The following is a 17,028-nucleotide window of genomic DNA, read 5'->3' as shown; positions in this document are numbered from 1 at the left end:
GGCCCCAAATACTAAACCATATTTGAAAAAGAACAAAGTAAGAGAATTTCTAATTGTAAAACTCTCAAAGCAGCTACTACTCTGAGTTGGCACCAATCAATGGCAGCTGAGTTTAGTTTGGAACACAGCTCCTCTAATCAGAACAGCTTGGAACGGGTACAATAATAGACATACATCGACCCGGAGAATTTAGACTCCAGAAATCAATACAAACATCTACAATTAAGTGGCTATGACAAGGGTTCTAACTTCACAAATCTATTTGAAGGGAGAGTTTCTCCAATAAATGGTTCCGGGAAAACGGAATTTTCACATGCAGATATATATATACACACACACCTAATACAGGATATGTCTACTTCATACAATACACAAAACAAATTATAAACAGACTCTTGACTCTTTAAGGGCAGAGTAGAACTAGCCCCTGTAGGTTTCTGAGATTGTAACCCTGTACGGAAGTAGATAGCCTAGTCTGTCTCAGCTAGTGGTCTTGAACTGCTGACCTTTGGGAGAGCAGCCCAACATGCAACCACTGTGTCACCAGGGCTCCTCCCAGAATGCATTAGTGGACCTAATTATGCAAACTGAAACCATAAAATTATCTGAAGAACAAGCAGGGACAAAACGATCAGGCCTAGCTTTCAACAACGGATTACGGAATATAATAGCAAAAACACAAAGAGCAAAAACCTAAACCAGTAAATGGGACCTCATAAAAATTGAAAATCTTTGTTTATCGAAAGACTTTACAAAAAATGTCAAAAGACAAGCTACTGACCGGAGAATATTATTGGAAACCAAATTTATACCAATAAGAATCTACTAACCGAAATAAGGGGGCACTTTAAAAGTTTGTAGGAAAAAAATCTATAATCTTTTAATTTCATTTTCCCACATTTTAAAGCTCCCTCGTATATATAAAACATTAATAACTTTACAAAAAGACAAATAACTCAATCACAAAATGGGCATAGGATATATGAATAGACATTTAACCAATTAGGATATTCAAATTTCCACCAAATAAAATGATGCTCTGAGTAATAAGGCATCAGAGAGATACAATCAAAAGCACAGATACCATTTTACCCTCAACTAGATTTTTTAAATTTTACTAATAGCAAAGGTGTATAAAGAAATCAGACTACTATCCACTCTTGGTGAGATGCAAAATGGCACCGTCATTGTGGAAAACAGTGTGGCATTTCCTTAAAAAACTGAAAATAAAACTGTCACATGGTCCAGGAATTTCACTCCTAGGTATATGCCCCAATGACTTGGAAGCAGAAACCCACACACCAATATTCACTGCAGGATACTCCTAACAGCCAAATGCGGGAACAACCTCAATGTCCATCAACAGGTGACTGGATAAGCAAAATGCGGTACATACTTACAATGGACTATGACTCAGCCAACCGAAGAAATAGTCCTACACATGGTACAGTATGGATAGAGCTTGACAACATTATGCCGACTGAAATAAGCCAACCATAAAAGGATAAAATGATCTGACTCATTTATACGAGTATAAAAAGAAAAGACAAATGTATGAGAGCAAATCTTATTAGCAGCTGCCAGAGACAGGAAGGAGAGGAAAAAAGAGAGCGAATGTAGGGATGGAAAAGTCACATGAACAGCAGTATGACTGCATTGCCAATTATTTTAATTACTGTCAATAAATTAAACACCTGCAAAAAAATTGAATTGACAAAAAATTTGTGATATATTTACAATGACAATTTTTTAAAAGAGCCTCTGAGGCAAATTATGAACAACCAAACATCTCATGAAGCCTAGTTCCTTCATTTGGAAGTTCAGGGTCATGGTTTCTTGGAGCATCCCATTTAATTGGCCTAGTAACGTGTAGTAATCTGTGTCGACCTCCTTGTTCATCACAGCAAGATTGCAGGAAGGCTTATTAACAACCTGAAATATACAGAAGACAGGATCTTGTTTGCTGAAAGTGAGGAAGAGTTGAAGCACTTGCTGATGAAGATCAAGAATTGTAGTCTTCAGTATGGATGACAACTCAGTGTAACTAAAATCAAAATCCTCGCAAGTGAACCAACAGGTAGCATCATGACAGAGAGGAAATACTGAAGTTGTCAAGGATTTCACCTTGCTTGGATCCACAGTCAACATTCATGGAAGGAGCAGTCAACAGAGCAAGCAACTCACTGTGTCAGGTAAATCTTCTGCACAAGACCTACTGAAAGTGTTGAAAGGCAAGGATGCTGTGCTGACGGCAAAGGTACACCTGACCCAAACCATGGTATTTTCCGCTGTCCCATAGGCATGAGAAAGTTGGGACATTGAAAAGAAGAATGAAGAAAAAATGATGCATTTGAACTATGATGTTGGCGAACAATATTGAAAGTACCAGGGACTGCCAGAACAGACAGATCTCTCTTAGAAGCAGCACAGCCAGAATGGTCCTTTGAGGCCAGGATGGGGAGACTTCATCTCCTGCACTTTAGACATGTGATCAAGAGAGACTAGTCCCTGGAAAAGGATATCGTGCTTGATAAAGTGGATGGCAAAAAAGAGGAAGACGCTCAATGAGATGGACTGACACAGTGGCTGCAACAAGGGGCTCAAGCAGAACAACCGTGAGGATGGTGCCAAACGAGGCAGTGTTTCTGGTGTACATGGGGTCACTGCGAGCAGAATATATTCAATGGCACGAAACAACAAGTTCAATACGTAGTACTTGGGGTCTGAAAAGCTTACAAGAGGCCATCGGCCAGGAGGAATCCAGGAAGGAGAACCAGGCAAAAGGGAATATGGGAGGTGTGGCTAATTGCCTCCGAGAATAAGAAGACCCTTTGCCATGAGGCCAGAAGAACTGAATGGTGCCTGGCCGCCATCACTGAATTTTGATCAAAGATTCCACAGAAGAATTATGACCAAAGGAGAAAATACAGAACAGAACTTCAAATTCTTATTGCCTCTCACCTTTCAGGAACCATGGCACGAGGATAAGCCTATGAAACCATGGCCCCGAGATCATCTTTAAAACTTAAACCAGAAATAGCCCCTGAAGTCATATTAAAACCAAACAACAATTGGGTTTTAATATGTAGTTGAGCTAGTAGAAACAGGCCTGCCTTGAGCATCATGCTCTTGAAGAGCAGTCAAAATGGGATCGAGTAGACAACAGCACCTAGACAGATTAGTCAAGGACTTTAAAGGGCAATGAGTTCATGTTCACAAGGGAGGAAGCATTCAAAAACAGGTGATAATGATTGCACAACTCAAATGATGTAGTCAATGTCACTGAATTTTACATGCAGAAGCTGTTCATTCAGTCTGTGTTTTGCTATGTACATGCTCACCAGCAAAAAGTAAAATTTAGAAAACAACATTTTAAAACTCTAACGATGTAGTCTATTTAATAATGTTAAAAAGCAAACCTGTTGCCCTGAGGACTATGATTGGTCCCTGACCCAAACCATGATGTTCCAATGGCCTCGTATGCATGAGAAAGCTGGACGGTGAATATGGAAGATCAAAGAAGAATTGATGCATCTGAATTATGATGGCAGCAAAAGAATACTGAATAGACCGTGGATTGCCAGAACAAGTGTGTGTCCTGGAAGAAGTATAACCAGTATGTTCCTCAGAAGCAAGAAGAGTTAGATTTCACGTCATGCACGTTGAACACGTTTTCCACAGAGATCAATCCCTGGGGAAGGACCTCATGCTTGGGAAAGCAGATGATCAAGCACAAAGATGAAGACCTTGAAGGACAGAGACACAGTGTCTCAACAACCAACTCAAACACAGGGAAGACGGGGAGGAAGGCCCAGGGAGGACCAGGTGCTCTTTATATTATATATTGTTGTATATAAAGGCACTTGCTATAACTCAGAAACAACTCAAAGACCCTGACCAATAACTAAAAGGAAAAGGGAGTTGGGAGGGAGGAGCTCATGGATGCATTTGTGGAGATGCTTAGGACAAAAACTATTCTTAAAATCCTAAGAACCAACAAATTTAAAGGAATATGCATTATGTATAAAAACTAAAATCGGTCAGATAAACCCCTCAGGACCAATAATGAGAAAGCGAAACCAGGAGGGGAAGGGGAAGGTGGGAGAAAAAGGGGAACGGATCACAATGATCTACATATAACCCCCTCCCTGGGGGATAGGCAACAGAAAACTGAGTGAAGGGAGACATCGGACAGTGTAAGACATGAAAAAATAATAATGATTTATAAATTATCAAGGGTTTATGAGGGAGAGAGGATGGGGGAAGGAGGAGAAAAAAGAGAAGCTGATACCAAGGGCTCAAGTAGAAAATGTTTAGAGAATGATGATGGCAACAAATGTGCTTGACACAATGGATGTACGGATGGATTGTAATAAGAGTTGTAAGAGCCCCCAATAAAATGATCTTTTAATTAAAAAAAATACCTACAATCGGGATTACTCTTATGAAATTCAATAATTCTTATTAGTATGTAGTTATGCAGTTTATGTTAATGATACCAAGAGCCATCAAAAATATCTTTTAGCTAAGATTTACACATGTAAATTTAAATATTTACCTCTATCGTTGATAAAATAATGGACAGGACCTCATTTCCTTTTCTATAAGTCATCAACTCATGTCAAAATCAGCCCACATGACCGCAGAACCCATGAGACTAGAAAGTCAGGCTGGGGTAATGTGAGGACTGGGAAGGTCCCTCCAGCAAAGCCAAGAATCTTCCCAGCTTTGGATGCCACTGTTTTCTGTTTTCTATTTCCTCCTTCTGGAATGCCCCCTCCGTGCCGCCAAGAGCACATTCCTTTAACAGAAGTTGACCTGAGAAAGAAAGGAATTAACGTATCCCTCTTCTTCCATCTTCTTGGCTTTCTCTGCCACACCTGCCAATTAGTCTCCCAAACTCACTGCCATCAAGTCAATTCTGACTCAGAGTAATCCAACAGGACAGAATAGAACTGCCCTGTGGGCTTCAAAGACTATAAATCTCTATAGGAGTAGAAAGTTTCATCTTTCTCCCTCCTAGCAGCCGGTGGTTTCAAACTGCTGACCTTGTGGTAACCAGCCCGACGCATAACCCCACCACGCCATATTGCAGGCTCAGATGCCACAGAAAACAAAGTCCTTAAGCTGGCTGACCTGAAGCACAGCCCCCAAACAGAAGCCTGGTCGGTCCTAAGCAACAGAAACTTTTATAGGTCAATGAAGCAGTGCATAGCTGGCGTGAGAAAGACCAACAGACCTCTTTCTGTGAACTTACCAAAGGATATCCATAAAGGCACACTGTCCTCAAGCCCTGTCCTATGTGAAACCAAGCATCTGTGTTCCTGCCTCGTGTGTCCATCAAACACATAGCACATCTTATTAAACCAGGAACAGCAGCAGTCAATATCCTGCGTACACTGTACACACAAAACACACGTACACACACTCACGCAAATGCCCTTCGGTGAAATGTCTAATAAATTAGGGAACTCCACCAAGGAAACTGGCTGCATAAACAATTCAAATTGATATTGGCAATTGATTATAGAGACTCCCTTTCTATAGAATGCAACAGGGTGTTGGAAAACACAGTTTGATTAGTAACAGCAGAGCCTGAGGTTCGCTCACAAACCTGCCAACCTACCGTGAAGTGGGACGCCTTCTGCTGCAGGCCCTCACAGCCTCAGACTCTGTTTGCCAAAGACAGGAATGAAATATTCCGTATGTTTTCTTTGTCAGTGACAAGGCTATTGAAAGCCAGGCGACAGTAGTCGCCCTGCTGAGGGACTGGGTCAAGCTATTCATGTGTATCCAGGCATATGTCAAGATGGTAATGGGAAAACAATTTCAGACATTTTTTTTTAAGAGAGAGGCACAGGGTGGAAAATGCACAACTGTACTTGAAATAGTCCATTTAAATAGGCTAGGAGGGCCATTGCAGATATGAAGCTGCGGTTTTGGCTTTATGATTCAGCTCATATCAGATCCGAATAAAAGCCCAGAAACATTGTTTTAAGTTTCTAATATTTAACTATGTTTAACAAGAATGCCAGTTAACTTTTTAGAAATATGAAAGATTTTTTAAACTAAGTTCTAAGTGTTTAAAGATAATACATTTTTATCTACAAATCACAAAAATTAGTTCCAAATGTAAAAATAATGCATAAGATTCAAATAACCAGTAAAACACATTTTCAAAGTACTTAACTACCTCTAGAATCAAAGTGAAGTCAAGTAAAAGCAGAGCTACATTGCCAGTTGGGTAAATCTCATCCACCCCCAACTCTGAAAGGGATCCAGAACTGCAGGAGGGCAGTTGGGAGGAGAGTTCTCAGAAAGCTAGCTTTGTTTATTATTATCGTTTACAATTATTTTTGAAATTATGAATTAAGTAGGACTTTTCCTTTTCCATCATCAATATGGTGTTGAACAGGTCAAGTTACTTGCCAATCAATTCACCTTTTGGCTAAGAACAAATGTAAGTGACTTACCAACCCTGCCCGCTAAAGTTAGCACCGTGTAAATGAAAATCCTTAGTGCCCCAAGGTCTAGAAGTGGCGTTTGTACGTAATGGCCACACCGACACAGTCTTTAAAGGAAAGCGCTATAAAGAACAAGGTCACAACAACGTCTGCTTGCCAAGGAGAAACTGCATTCCCCCAGTAGGACTGTGCTTTTCCACTTGACCAACCATCTGAAGAAAGCAAGGCCAACTCACAAAGATTGGACTCAACAACACAGTGAGCTCACTATTCCTAAAAAAAGAGAGAAAAAAAATAACTACCAGACATTAGGATCTCCGGTAAAGAGACAGTTGTTGTGTATCAGCCCATTCCAACTCACAATGACCCACCAGGGAAGGGAAGTGTAAGCAGGAAAGAGTCATCTTTATGTGAGCAGAGAGCCAGAGCTGTACCCCTGCAGAATGCTGAGTCCCAACCACGGACCAGATTCCAGTTAGCAGATGAGCGGATGAACCCACAACCATCGCTCCTAGAAAGTAAGTAGGGCCACTTCTACCAAAAAAGTAAACTGACAGCTGGCACTGTGTCTGAATAAAATTGTGCTGTGTTGGTTCTTCCCAGCTGTGACCTTTGGAAACAGGCTCCCAGGCTTTCTGGACGTAAACAATCGGATGACATCACCAGAGCCTTCAGATGACCTTGGAGAACAAAAAGCCTCCAAGAAGGCGCCTCTGGGTGGCTTCAAACATCCAGCCCTTGAGTTAGGAGGCCAGGTCTTAGACATTTGTACCACCATCCAAGGATCCCGGGACAAATATCAATAATATATTTTTATAAACACACATGTATTGTGCCCTCTTCACTAAGATCTAAACTTTAAAGTGTGCCAGATGAGTAGGTGCCTGAATCCATAAGTACAGGGGCTGCCCTGTGAACTTCACATGCATTCAACAGCCTAGAGAAATGGGGTTCACAAAGCGCACATAGAGAAGACTTTCGTCACCCCCGCCCCCCCCCCCCAAAGAAATGAAAACAAATGTGCGTCTCACTGTCACCAGAGTGGACATGCTAACAAGTTTCTCAGGGAGCCAAATCTACGCAGGGCTAGGGCCCTTGAAGATTAGGTTGCGAGACCACTTGTTGCAGGTAGGGAAAACTGATGTCCAAAGTGACTAATTAAGTGACTTACCCAAGCTACCCAAGCACACAGCGTCAGGAACACTGTCCTAATAAAGTCAAGGGGTTGATTTCCTGTGTCCCCATCTCAGAAACAAAACCATTTTTGAAAGTCTATTCCTGCAAGTATGTCTATAAAAGAAGACTGGGTATTCAATGACAACATAAAAAATTGGATTACATCACCACAGACTCAAAATGACCTTGGAGAAGAACAGAAAGCCAAGAAAAGAACATGTGTCTTTGTTACAAGGATGGGAAAATGCTCCTAAGGGCTGGGAGTGGGGGGGGAAACCTAAGCAAGTGAAATGAACTAGCACCAGCAGCAAAGAAAAGATGTAAACTTGAGTTACAATAAATTGTTAAATATCAGTCATAAGCGCGTAATGCGTTTTTTTCCAAACTTCATACTAAAATATTGGAGAAATAGCAAATGCACTTCATATATTTCCTTCTTCTGAGCTCAGATACAATCATGTCAGAATTCAGTGTATGTCAAAATCAGTGAGAAAAGGACTGAAAGGGCAATCATTATGTATGAAATATGCAAATACTGGACCAATGTACCCTGTAAGACCGAGACCTAGAGCATATGGTCAGCATGCATTAGAAAACCTAAAGGTCCATGAAGTCTACATCCTTTGTTTCCTCTCCCCCAGTACAGGAGAGCAAAACCAACTGCCATCGAGTCAATTCATGCCAACTCCTGGCGATCCGGTCGGATGGAGCCCAAATGCCCCAAAGGGCTATCCAGGCTGTAAATCGTAACGGCAGCAGATTGCCACATCTCTCAGCTGAGGATCTTTCCGTGAGCAGAACCTTTACCTACTGTGTCGCCCGACCACCCGACAGGAAAGCAAAGAGCTGAGATAATAGCGCCCCTAAAACATAGGTTACTAAGAGGCAGCACTCTGGAGCACTCCCCCGCAAGCAAGCGGCCTTCTGAAATGGTTGGCACACACGGAATGGGGTGTCACCACAATGGCAACCACGGATCACCTCTGTCCTGAAAAGTATCGGCTCTGGCAAGGCCGGAGTAAGGCACTCCAGATTACCCACACAGCTCCTTCAAGGGCCTCTAAGCATGAAGCTTCCCCCAGGGAAAGGGAAAAACCCAGAAGTGAATCACCATCAGAGCCCAGGCCCCAGGGCGGCAAAGGAAAGACTGCCAACTTCGCAGCACCCTTCCAATGTTGAATCTTCCAAAATCCAAAAATTGTGAATAGAAAACTATAAAAGCCATCTACCTTCATAGAAAAACAGCTCCAATCAAGCTCTTGATGGGACTTTCGATGCTGCCATTCACACGAAGTGCTCCTGTGTTTGACACACATGGGACCCTCAAAGCCTGTGGGGGAGTGCAGGAGAACTGAGACCTGCGGTAATCTTAGGTGCATTCCTTAGCTCTGCCGAGGGCCGCTCCAAGGTAAAGGGGCTGTCTTCCTGCCAAATTCATGTCACTCTTCTTAGAGACAAAAATTTCCCCAAGTAGAATTTAACAATACAAAGAAATAGGGGACTATAAATCATGTTGTTTCCGGGCACTGGGTTCTAAAATCTGATTCAAATATTTTTGTCAGGGCACATTAAGATTTTCATTTTCTCAGTGATCAACTTTATGTTATTAATTACTGTATATACCCGTGTATAAGCAGAGTTTTTCAGCACAAAAAAAATGTGCTGAAAAACTGGGGTTTGGCTTATACACCGGTCAGTGGCATGAATGGATGTCATCTGGTCAAGGCCGACTAACAAAAGGAGGAAATCTCATGAAGCCTGACATAGAGTTAATAGCAAAGTGGGTTCAAGATGCATGGGAAGACATTCCAGAAGACATGGTGTGACGTGCCTTCCAGAAACGAAGTGTTAGTAATGCTATGGATGGCAGTGAAGACTGTGCTTTGTATGAAAATGACAATAGTGATGGTGATGACGGCGATCTCAGTGAGGACAGCGTCCATGATGACCTCACACCAGCTGAAGCTCTGCATTGGGATATGGATGATGATGAGGAATCCAGTTTTGAAGGATTTTAACTCTTTAAATTTTAGCTTGGGTGCTGATTGAGCTCAGGGAATAGTACTCTTAAGGTATCATTGTTGATACCTTATTGTTTTTGTTGAATTTATTTTCCACTTACTGTGCTGGTTTACTAATGTTAAGCGACTTGTCCTTTTATTTATGTTTTTTATTTAAAATAAATATTTAAATACATTACCCCACTGATGTCTCCATTTTTAGTAATTTTATTTTCATTTGTTTTGATTATTGAAACTCGCCAATAGCTTCTGCATTTCCTACCCTAGGCTTGTACTTGAGTCAATCAGTTTTTCTGGTTTCCCAGGTAATAATTAGGTACCTCTAATACTCGGGCTGGCTTATATTTGAGTGTATACGTTATATAAACGGTATATATTTTTAATTATCACATTCTTAGTGTAAAAATAGAAAGCAGAGAAAAAGAACTAGGTAAGACAGTATAAACACCATCTTCAGAATGCATAAAGGCAAATTAAATATAAAGGATGCCATGCCAGATCACTAGATTTGTTATATTAAATAAATATCTATCCTCCACACATTTTTCTCCCCAGCACAGACAACAAACCAGTCTGGATCTAAGCACATATACGGTCTCAGTCTGGGCCCAGCTACTCTCCCAAAATTCCTATGACTGACATTTCCTTACAAGGATACTCATATTCTTACGGACCAACATGTTGCCATATGAGAGAGGATTGATATTTTACCCAAAAAATGACAAAAATACGTTTTAAAAAAATGTTCATTTCTTAAATCCCAAAAGGGCGTTCCTGGACCTCAATGACTTACATTTAAAATACGCGATACACAATGCCAAATCTTGTTGTAGGCTGACTGTGGTGAAAAGGTCCTGGCTAGTGTGCTTTTCTGGCAACTAAAAGTATTTAATGTAGCTTTGCGCAGCTGCAATATCATAGCCAATGAGTTTTACCAGAGGCGCGATTATTGCTAATTGAAAAAAAAATGTAATGCTGTGAAACATGTTTTCGGGACTAAGAGCAACTAATGCAAATGTGTTTTAGTTGCCGTACAGGACCCAGTTTCTGTCAGCACACATTAAGAACCCCACTAAAAAGTAGTTCCAGGAACATACAAAGTTTAATAATAAATAGTTGTCTATGTGTGGTTGAACTGAGTACATAACTACATAATTACATCTTGCTACTTAAAAGGGGCATTTGAGTACTAACTTGCTAAAGTCTTTAGAAAGCTGAGAAGTTATTAAGCCTACACGGACTATAAAATCATGGTCTGTCTCACGCGAAGACTGATTTCTAAGTTCAACTTTGAACTCACCCAGTTTCAGAAAACAGAGCTGACACCTCACTTACAGGTTGACCATCAGGTGCTTAAAGACACAAAGGAAATGTCAAGGAAAGCCAGACAAATGAGCCATTGTGTGAGAGTACTGATTTGCTGAGTACCCCACTGACAAGATTTAAAATTAGAGCATTTCATCATCTTCAACCAAGGTTCTTAAGAGCTGCACTTCGTTTAACAAAGCTAGAAGCAAACGAGGAAAATGTTTTCCATATTCCTTTGTATGTAAGAAAGTGAGTCCTAAAAAAAGAGAAAGAAAATGAGTCCTAGCATTAGGAAAAACGTCAAGGTCTCCACGTCCAGTGAAAGAGTACGCTGGCTATAACACATTTCTAAGCTCAAAAGTTGAGGTCTAGTTAAATAATTGAAAAGGCAAAGCTGTTTTGTAAGAAGACTCTAAGTTAAACATACACTTGGCAAGTTCTTAACCAAGGTAGGCCAACACAAAGGAACCCAGTAGCACAGTGGTCAAAGTAATGGCTTGGTAACCAAAAGGTCAGTGGTTCACACCCCCCCAACACACACACACACACACACACACACACACACACACACACACACACACGGTACAGGAGACACAGATCTACTTCTATAAAGATTACAGCTTCCAAACCCGTAAAGGCGGTTCTGCAATATCCTTCACTATCACTATTACTCAGGACGACTCTGGGGCAATAAGGTCCTTTGTTTTTATACCAATATTGTGCTCTTATAAATGTGTAGTTGTTGGTTGTTGTTTTATATATAGGAAAGACCAAAGTAAGAGGCAGTCAGAGATTTCAAAGAAGCACCACTAGGATTCTACCGCTTCACCGGTCTAATGTTCCACAGATTCACGCACATTCACAGCAAGGCGAGGCATCAGCCTTCATCTAAGTGCAAGATCCGTTATTTATGGTTGATAAAAATGGGATGAAAGCAAACGCACAGCTGAAGCAGGCATGGGTACCAATGATGGCTGGACAACACGGAGACGAGAATCAATGGTACTGAATTGGCCATCACTCTGCAGCAGGCATTGAACTGGAGAATGTTTTGTTGTGTATAGTTTTGCAACACTGTAACAATAATTACATGAGCAACAATGAGTACAAGGAAGAAGAAAGGGCTCGAGAATTGCTTATGGTGACAATTACAGGACTAGCTTGAACTACGGAATGGTAGACATGTGGAGGAAGTGCCAATAAAACTATTTAAAAAAAAAAGGCCAGAGCCAAAGGAACCCAAATCCAAAATTCTGCTTTCTACTTGTATAAAGATGAGCAAAATACGAACCCGAGAGAGTCTGACAGAGGTGGAGGGCAAGAAAAATGCCTAAACTTGCCTGGCTCCACATACTCACCCAGAACTTTGATCTTTTCTAAGAGATTACGTTTTCAAATGTTACCTTACAATGTTAATTGGGAAGAGTCAAGTAAGTGGACATTAAATCCTTGTGATTCCATACTTGGCATAAACATTTATTTTGACTGAAAATAACATCAGTAGTTAATGCAAGCGTTCTTTTATCTGTAGGGTCAATCTGCGCCAGGCCCAAAGCACAGAACCAGGAGTCCGGAGTGAGAGAACCAGCCCTCGGGTTCTGGGTACAGCTCGGACCACACACCTCCGCTCACGATGGCCTGGGGAAGCAGGGAAATGCAGCAGGAGACCGGGCCACCGCCAAGTCTTCTGTGGGGCAAGACGCCATGATTTACACTTCAATTACAGAACCGAAGACCCAAGACGTGGACAAGGATCAAAGGGCAAACTTAATCGAAGGAGAAAATCCTTGGCAAGTACAGCTGCTTACTTCCTTGTTTTTCAGAAGAGGAAACGAATGTGTACGATCCACTCAAGGTCCCTCTCATGATTTATTGACAGATCTGGGACTGGCTTTCCATATTCCCGGAACAAATGGTCTATTTAAAGAGAACACACAGCTTGGCAAGCGAAAGCATGTACACAGGAGGGTTTTCGCATACTGCTAATATGAAGGGCAAAGTTCACCTGTCCACACACATGCATCTTTTGAAAGGCCCACTAAACAACTAAGTGAACACCAAAATTTATAGATAAAAATTAACAAACGAAGAGTTAGCAAAACTTAGACCAGTGGTTCTCAACCTTCCTAATGCCTCCACCCTTTCATACAGGTCCTCGTGTTGTGGTGACCCCCCAATCATAAAATTACTTGTGTTGCTGTACTTTTGTCACTGTACTTTTGCTGTTATGAATCAGGTGACCCCTGTGCAAGGGTCGTTCATCCCCAAAGGGGTCACGACCCGCCAGTTGAGAACCATTGACTTAGACCATAGATAAAGGTACAAAATTTAGCCACTGCTTTACAATGCCAGCTGATACTGGAAGCATAATACTTTCGAATGCTACTAGGACAGAAGGAAGGTGTTAGGTAGAGAGGAAAAATCTACCTTACGGAAGAATCTGAGATGATTCAAAAAAAAAGAGAGAAGAAAAAAAGCAACAAGTTCTTCAAAATCAAACAAATAATACTTCAAAAGCGTCTCTACTAACCACCAATGCTACATGAAAAGCTCAATAACCTGCTCATTTACAGGGCACTCGGGTTGTGAAGGTTTGAGAGATTATGAGTAATTAGATGGAAGTGAACTTGGTAAGTCATTTTTTGTACAGTCTCCAAATGACTGAAACAGAGTGATTTTATGTTCCAAGTGTGAAGCCATCGCCACAGGAAACGAGCAGGGTCATTCCACCCGAGCACACTGCGTTAGGTCGGCACGCATTCTGCAGCCCGCCTCCATGGCCAATCTCCTAACACACACTTCTAAACACCGAGAACTCCAAGAGAATGGTCAGAAACAGGCTGGTGCAACTTCAACTACAAAGAAACTCTGCCGCTGCTCCTGGGATCGTCTGAGAAACCGTAACATTACTGTCACGTTCAAGTTGTGTAGAAATGTTAAAGTCTTAGGCATAATCTTAGGGGGGAAAAAAACATGGAGGATCCAATTGTTTCACTTTTCAGCTGAGGAAACAAGTCACCAAATAAGGTGGAATGGCTTGCCCGAGGTCACACAATTATTCAGTGGCGTGTAGGGATTGAGATGACCCACCACTCTCCAAGAAGTCTCAGAAACAGCCTGTCTCATCCTAACCTATGCATCAGCTAGCATCTGTGATGGTGAACATGTGGGATGTGGGCCTAGAGCTTGCACAACTGTGGCCGTAGCAAAACCCATACATGATCCCCTCCCCACATAAGGGAACTTGTCACTGGGCTACTTAGAGATTGTCTTGAATCTTTTTGAAGAAATAAACTTCACAGTGATAGTATTACTTATTAACTGCTGGTCGCGTATCACAGGGTCAGTTTTAGTGAGCCAGTGAACTGTCATGCAGAACAGAGGACTACTGCTCTATAACACAGGCATCAGACCGAGTAGGGTCAACACTTTCATGTTATGTGGCTTTGCTCTCACTTTTAACAAGGGGCCCTGGTGACGAAGCGGTTACACATCAGGGGGCAGTTCCACCCTGTCCTATATGGTCGATGAGTTTTTTAACTTTTAACAAAAGCAGCCCTGGTGGTGATACGGGTAAGCTTTGGACAGGTAATAGCAAGATCCTCAAGGTCCAGGGTTCATACTCACCAGCCACTCTGAGGTTGTCTGCAGCCTTGAAAACTCTACAGAGTGGCTCTGAGTTGGCACTGACCCATGGCAGTGGGTTGCGGTTCTCGAACAAAGTCCTATCAATTACCCTCATCCGCTGATCATGCAGCATTTGAATCAATGAGAGGGCTTGGAGTCTTCTCCCGCACTCCAGTCGGGCTCCCTGAAATGACCACATGCACCTGTTCGGACGTACCTACACATCCAACTGAGAAGAAATGCACTTAGGAAGAAGTCTCATTTGTAACAGACTTCCACCTGAAGAAACTATCAGTACAGGTGCAGCAAATGGTGTGAAAGCAGGAATCCCATAAACAGTATCGTAAGGCTTATCATCTGCCACTACCCTCGACTCTGCTGAAGCAGCTTTCAGCAGGAAAGAAACACTGCTAGACTGAACACGTTGAAGCGAACCTAAAGGAGAAACAGTAGGTCTCCTTTCGGGGGCCTTCCCAGATCACTGGACAAAAGGTTAAATGCTGATGAGCACACTGAGTGTGGCAATCCCATGTGGGAATCATGGGGGAATCCCATATCTGAATTCTAAACCCCAATTCTGCTCCTCATTGTGACCTTTTATCTTTATTTTTCAACTTCATTTACAAATGCTTCTTTTATACCAGGCTTGGTGCAAAGTTCAGGAAAGTGAAATTCCTGCTCCCTAACCTGCCCACCAATCTCATGGTCTCTAAAGTGGGGTGCATCCATCTACAGGGCACTGATCTATAAAACCAGAGGATACATGAACAGTTATAATGTTTACATACAAACCCCAAGCAGAACCAAACTCACTGCCCTTCAGTCGATTCTGACTCATAGCAACCCTATAGGAAAGAGTAGAACTGGCCTGCCCCTGTGGGTTTCCTACATAGTAACTCTTCACAGAAGTAGGAAGCTTTGTCTTTCTTCCAAGGAGTGGCTGGTGGTTTAGAACTATACAACTTTTGGTTAGTAGCCCAAGGTGTAACCATTATGCCACCAGGGAGATATCTATAAAGAGAGAGAGAGAGCCAGTGGGCTCGCTCGCTCGCTCTCTCTCTCTCTCTCTCTCTCTCTCTCTCTCTCTCTCTCTCTCTCTCTATATATATATATATATATATATATATATATATACATATACACACACACACCTACATACAAATGCCAAAAGACATTAACATAGAGGTACAGATGAGCCTAAGTTTGGGGACCACACACAGATGGAGTCCTTCAGTAACTGACTCACTAAAGCCGGGGGAGGAGTGAAATAGGAGGTGGGAAGTACTTGGGAGTGCCAGGTGACTCCCAGGGGCTCTAGAAGTTCCACTAGCATGCACAGACCCATGGCACCTGCCCCCTCACACATGCTCTGGGGGATCACTGGACAAGCTGCTTTGCTCGTATATAAAATGTAAATATCATGTACTTGAAAATAAACTATTGATAAGTGGCCATACAATTTATAGTGCAGGTGCCAATTATTCTGTTTCCAAATCATGAATATTAACTCTCTTCTGAGACACAGGGTTGAGGCTTCAGCATTTCATTCCTTCCCTTCAGCCATAAGGGATGATGCTTACAGCTTTGGAGAGAGGAGCCATGTCTCATGATTGTGTCTATTTTGGTGTGGCTTAAAGTAGGAATACACAGCCAAAAACGTCATTTTTTCCCTTGTAGGGAAAGTCTACCCATTAACAATCTGCCGAAAAAATAAAAAGCTTTTACAACTGATCAAAATAATAAAATCATACTTTTCCACTGTAGATATCTGAAAGAGGTCCAGATAAAGGCACCTCTCTCTTTCTGCATAAACGCCCTGAAGTTTCGCGAGGACTTGAAGGCGGACGAGGACCCCACCTCCTTCACTCCGGTCTTCCTTTCCTCACTTTGTCACTCCGGCTCCCACTTTCCCACTTCATGGACCTTGACGGGAAAACTGCTCTGCACTGCAGAGGGGAGCTCACTGGCGAGGCATTAAGTCCACCACCCCGCAGGAAATTAACTTGGAATATGTAACGAACACCTGAGTCAGAGGCAACAGGCCGCAATACTCACTAAAAACCCATCTGCAGATGGCCAGCAGTAAGCCTGACCACCACCAACCTGGAAATACAGCAGTGCTCTGGGCTGGGTAAAAAGGATATTTCATCACAGGGTCTATTTCTTATCCCTCTAAAACTCTATTTCTAAGAGGTCTCTTTCAGTAGCTTTCAGGTAAAAGGAAATTCCCTTTACCCAAGGGCCTTTTCCTCCCTCAAACAGTTCTTTCATGGCTCTTGATTTAATCACCCAACTGGCCACACACCACATGGAAGAATAAGGACATGCATTCAATTCAAGGGCCCTGCATTCAATTACCCAATTCTTTCTCCAGGGGTGGCATTTGCCAACACCACCGGGAACACCTACATTAGATTCTTCTTTCCGGGAAG

At 42.1% G+C, this 17,028-nt stretch overlaps 1 protein-coding gene and 1 non-coding gene across 2 annotated transcripts in view; one reads left to right on the top strand and one right to left on the bottom strand.

Moving 5' to 3' along the window:
* Positions 1 to 17,028, bottom strand: part of LGR4 (leucine rich repeat containing G protein-coupled receptor 4) — a 134,808-nt gene that overhangs the window by 116,189 nt on the left and 1,591 nt on the right. The gene's annotated exons all lie outside the window — the stretch shown is intronic.
* On the top strand, positions 10,557 to 10,697 carry LOC142447432 (U4 spliceosomal RNA). Its single transcript, XR_012784137.1, has one exon. It is a non-coding gene; the product is annotated as a U4 spliceosomal RNA (small nuclear RNA).

Source organism: Tenrec ecaudatus, chromosome 4 (assembly GCF_050624435.1).
Source record: "Tenrec ecaudatus isolate mTenEca1 chromosome 4, mTenEca1.hap1, whole genome shotgun sequence".
Taxonomy (NCBI): Eukaryota; Metazoa; Chordata; class Mammalia; order Afrosoricida; family Tenrecidae; genus Tenrec; species Tenrec ecaudatus.
This window is presented reverse-complemented; position numbering and strand designations above follow the sequence as displayed.